The sequence below is a fragment of the Salvia hispanica genome, chromosome 4 (assembly GCF_023119035.1).
Source record: "Salvia hispanica cultivar TCC Black 2014 chromosome 4, UniMelb_Shisp_WGS_1.0, whole genome shotgun sequence".
Taxonomy (NCBI): domain Eukaryota; kingdom Viridiplantae; phylum Streptophyta; class Magnoliopsida; order Lamiales; family Lamiaceae; genus Salvia; species Salvia hispanica.
This window is the reverse complement of record NC_062968.1, coordinates 45,341,827-45,346,990: the sequence shown is the minus strand read 5'-3', so window position 1 is coordinate 45,346,990 and position 5,164 is coordinate 45,341,827. Positions and strand designations below refer to the sequence as shown.

The 5,164-nt window shown below is 38.6% G+C and overlaps 1 pseudogene; it reads left to right on the top strand.

The window, feature by feature from the left end:
- The first annotated feature begins 656 nt into the window (after nt 1-656).
- Nucleotides 657-4,922, top strand: LOC125222509 (annotated as a pseudogene).
- The last annotated feature ends 242 nt before the right edge of the window (nt 4,923-5,164 follow it).

The window sequence follows — 5,164 nt, the reverse complement described above, 5'->3', positions numbered from 1 at the left end:
GTGAATGTTAGGATGATGATGTGTGTCTGATATTAGTTGGCTGAAAGGAAAATTAATATTTGGCACGAGATACACACATATACGTGGTGATAAACACTGTGGAAGTAGTGTGATACACAATGTTAATGTTTGATCACTATAAAGAGGTTGTCATTTACAAGTTCATATTATTCTCCAAACACTTTATGTGAACGTTTTGCTTGTTACCTTGAGATGTTACCTTTTTATTTAAAAGTAGATCAAATATAAAAAGTTAGGTATCAATAGAGCTACAAATGTCTTAAAATTGATACATACAAGAATTTGTGGTCCATTCACTTCTCCTATTTGGAATGGTCAACAATATTTTGTATCATTCATAGACCACTGTTCTTGATATGGTAACTATATTTAATTTATGAAAAGTCTGACGCTATAGACAAGTTCAAAATACTCAAGGCGAAGTTGGACTTCAACTCAACAAAAGCATTAAGAGAGTCAAATATGACAGTGGTAGCGAATACTACGGTAGAAATGATGGCTCAGGTGAACAACGCCAATGACCCTTTACTTTCTATTTGAAAGAGTGTGTGATCGTCCCTCAGTTCACCATATCGGAGTCGTCTATCATGAACGGTGTAGCTGAAAGACTGAAAATAATACTCTAAAAGGTATGGTATTGAGCATGTTTTCTCATTCCTTATTGCCACGATCACTTTGGGAGATACATTAAATATTGCAACATATATTCTCAATATGTTTTAGCTACTTTATTTGTTATCCAGAAAAATCTGCATAAATAAAGTATTATGTGTTTTCCATTATTTGTGCTAATTTGTTTTGGTTTTGGTTTTGGTTTTGGTTTGATCTCACTAAGAATTTGGTAGGACCGGCTGAAAATAGGCATGTATGCCTACCTTGTATTTAATTACACACTTCACTCCATAATTGATATGTTGTTGATTATATTTGCGGTTCCGGCTCGGTTTCACGGTTTTCCTGCAGTTTTTCGCGGTTCTGACACAGTTCCAATTCCAAATTTTGGAACCTGAACCGACTCACGATTCCAAAAGTGATGGTTTTGGTTCCAGTTAAATCTCACGGTTTGTGGTTAACCGCCCAAACCGTAAACCTTGGGCATCTCTAGTCCGATGCTGATATAGTTAATATTAAGATCGTTCGGGAAAACACTACGTGATAGCATATTTTGAGCGCTTATTCGATTTGTATATATTTATTAATTGGTTTCACGCGTTGCCCAAACGAGAGATTATTAGAATTTTGGGCTTACACGTGACTAATACAATGTCTATGACTATCTTTCAAGTGCCCAACACAACTGATCCATTAAAAATTAAGTTTGAGCTAAAGTGTATTTAATCACACATGAAATTTTTTATTTGTTGATGGATTAAATAGAAAATAAAGGATTTTATATTTTCCGTAAATATAACTAGGGTTATGATCCTCAGACATGAAGAATGGTTCCATATTTATGTATTCCCTCTATAGCATATTGACAAGAACGTTTCTTATCATTTGAAAGATCATATCAGTTAATTTAGGTATCCTTCTCTTCCTCTTTCTTACTTTAAGTATCATATCAGTTAATTTAAGTATACCATCATTAAATCACTAATTTAAATATCCTTCTCTTCCTCTTTCTTACTTTATTAATTTTGTCTTAATTTGTGTATGATATGTTTATATTTTTATTGGACGTAGTTTCCATTGCTAATCTCTATCTTTTGTTGTCATCTACATAAATACTTCACAATTTTAACAATAATATGTGCCCTCCATCGTTAGAATTCTGGCTACGTCATCAATGGCTACGTCACCAGCTTGCACTCTATAGTGTATGCTCCTTATTTACGTTATTATTTATAGTACTATTACACCATGGAATAGTACACAAAGGGCAGACCCATTTTCTGCATTTTAGCTTATTCTCTCTCAAAGACCATCTCTCTCTCAGTCTTCTCTGGTTCTTGGAAGGTATGTCCTCACTTATTTGTAGTTATTACTTCTTTAGTTATGTTATTTCTAACATCTCGGAGATCACGTGTGTATATAGTTATGCTTATATATAAATGTCAAGTAGGTCCTTTTCAGGTTTAGGATTTTGAATTTCTGGTTTTGGTTAATGCAAGTCCAAGGTTTTTGAAAGTTTTATCTGTTCTTTATAAGCTTCTTATTCCCTGGGTTTTCTTTAGTTAGTATACTTGAAATCAAGATTTCATTTACCTTGAATGATAAGTCTTCAATTTTAATTTGATTCAGTTGAATTTAAAACTTCATTTTTATTGGCGGTTAATACTGTTTGGGGGTCTTATTTTCTGGGTTGAACTTTGATTTTGTGAATTTTGTAGTCTTGAAACTTTCTTGACATTTGTTACAGGCAGTGGTAAGAGGAAAAGGAGTGATGTTGTAATATATGTTAAAGGAGGTTATGATTTCATATTAGATGATTCTAGTTTTGTAGTTAATTTTGTGTCTTGAATTTGTTGTTGGGAGTGTAGGTAATGGATAAGAATTTCAGCAGTATTAGTGGACCAAATTCAAGAATGAGATCAAACAAAGAAGCCCTTGATGTGTTTCCTATGCCAAATTTGATCAATGATCTGAGGATTAGTGATGGGTTCTCAAATGGGAACATAACTGATAATTCTAGCCATATGTCGAACCAGTTCAGTTTCGACACCAGGGTGCAGTCACCAGAGGATACCGATTTTAGTGATGATGTGCTCAAGTTCATAAACCACATCCTCATGGAAGAGGAAGTGGAAGATGAAACTTGCATGTTTCAAGAGTCTGCTGCTCTTCAAGCTGCAGAACAGTCGTTCTATGAGGTTCTCGGAGAGCAGTGTCCTGCTTTGAGCGGTAATCAGCAGGCTCCCAATCCGGATCAGGGTGTCGAAAGCACGTTTCCTGATGAATCAAGAGGTAGTCTTTATGATCCTAGTGATGTAGAGTCGTTTTATCCTGATTGGTTTTATAATGGACATAATATTACTGTCAATGATCCACACTCGACTTGTCGGTCATTGTACGTTGCATCGTCTAGCAATGCTACCTTAGCCGATGGGCCCTTTAGGTCACCTGTTAGCCCTCTCAAAATCTCTGATGTGTTCAGCGAGCAAGAGTCGGCTATGCAATTCATGAAGGGAGCTGAAGAAGCGAATAAATTTCTTGACTGTGGCAGCAACTTGATTATGAGTATGAATAATGATGAGTCGAGAGAGACCCCTGATATACCAAGGGGGAAGAAGAATCCCCATCATGAGGCCTTAGAGGAAAGGAGCAGCAAGCAGCCAGCCATTTCTTCCGATACTGATGTGAGTGATGAAATGTTTGATATGGTTCTTCTGTCCAGTGGAGGAAAGAACGAATCTGCGCTACGTAAAGAATTGAGTGGAGTAACTAAAAGCACTCCACAAGAGGATCATTCAGAGGGTAGGAGCAAGAAAAAAGGAGGAAGGAAAAGTGTGGTTGATTTGAGAACCTTACTGAACCTTTTGCACAAGCCGTTGCAGTTGATGACCGTAGGACAGCAAATGATTACCTGAAGCAGATTCGACAACATGCTACTCCGTCTGGGGATGGGATGCAGAGACTTGCCTTTTACTTTGCTGATGGCCTCGAGGCACGCATGGCTGGATATGGAGATCTCACATATGCTCATGCTCCTACGTTCCCTACCTCGGCTGCTGACATCCTCAAGGCCTATCATATACTAATTGCTACCTGTCCATATCGGACGATATCTAATTTCTTTGCTAATAAAACCATCATGAATGTTTCTGAGAAAGTCACGAAGCTCCACATTGTCGATTTTGGCATTCTCTATGGTTTCCAATGGCCTAGCTTTATGCAATGTCTATCTACTCGACCCGGTGGGCCCCCAAAGCTTCGTATCACTGGCATTGATCTTCCGTGTCCAGGTTTCCGGCCATCAGCAAGGGTTGAAGAGACCGGGAGGCGTTTGTCTAGTTATGCTGACACTTTTGGAATTCCGTTTGAGTTCAACGCGATTGCTAAGAAATGGGAAACGATAAAACTTGGTGATCTTGTGATAAAGAAAGACGAGTTGCTTGTGGTAAGCTGTATTAACAGATTCAGGAGTCTTCTCGATGAGAGTGTGTTCGTGAATAGCCCGAGAAATATTGTTCTAAACCTTATCAGGAAGATGAATCCTGCCGTTTTCGTCCAGGGGTCTGTGAATGGCTCGTATGGTGTCCCTTTCTTCATTACAAGATTCCGGGAGGCGATGTTTCATTTCTCGTCCCTTTTTGACATGCTCGACTCTATTATTCCCCGAGAGGTTCATGAGAGGATGGTTCTTGAGAAGACAGTGTTTGGACAAGGCGTTGCGAACGTACTATCTTGTGAAGGAGCTGATAGGATCGATAGACCAGAGACTTACAAGCAATGGCAGATCCGGAACACTAGAGCCGGATTCGTGCAGCTTCCGCTGGATAGGGAGATAGTGAAAATGGCTAAAAAAGAGGTCAAGGCGTCCTACCACAAGGATTTTGTGATCGACGAAGACGGCCACTGGATGTTGCAAGGGTGGAAAGGGCGCATCATATACGCACTCTCTTCTTGGAGGCCCGCTGATTGAACTCAGCTCGAAACTGGTAAAGGCGATATCACGGGTCGCTGTTCGTGCAGGCTTCTGCTTGTTAGAAGCTAGGCATTAATCACCTATACTAGTTTATAAATTCAACATCCACTTTTGATAACAGTTTATCAATGCTCGTTTGTTGATAATGCCTTATTGTCTTCTTCTTCTTCTTCTATCAGGAAACTCGTGGGTGGAAAGCAACAAAATGGCGTGGAGTTGGCATAAAGACATTGGAGAAGGCCCGTGGTGTAGGCTTAAACGGAAACGACAATGTTTTGTTTCGCTCGATTTCCTCTGCAACCATATTACAGAGCAATATATGTAGGCTCACTGAGTAGCTATCAAGTTACATTTCCTTTCATCAGATTTATGAGTTTTCTGCATACCTATCATCCTTGAGCTTATAATAATAGTAGTTGGCTTCTTTTTTTTCTGGATTTACAGAGTTTTTCTGCATCTTCATATATGAGTGTTGCCATTTTCTTCTTTGCAAGATTCGAAATAGTGCTCTAAGTATGATTAGATAGGTTACATTAGATTCATTTATTGTTCCATAAC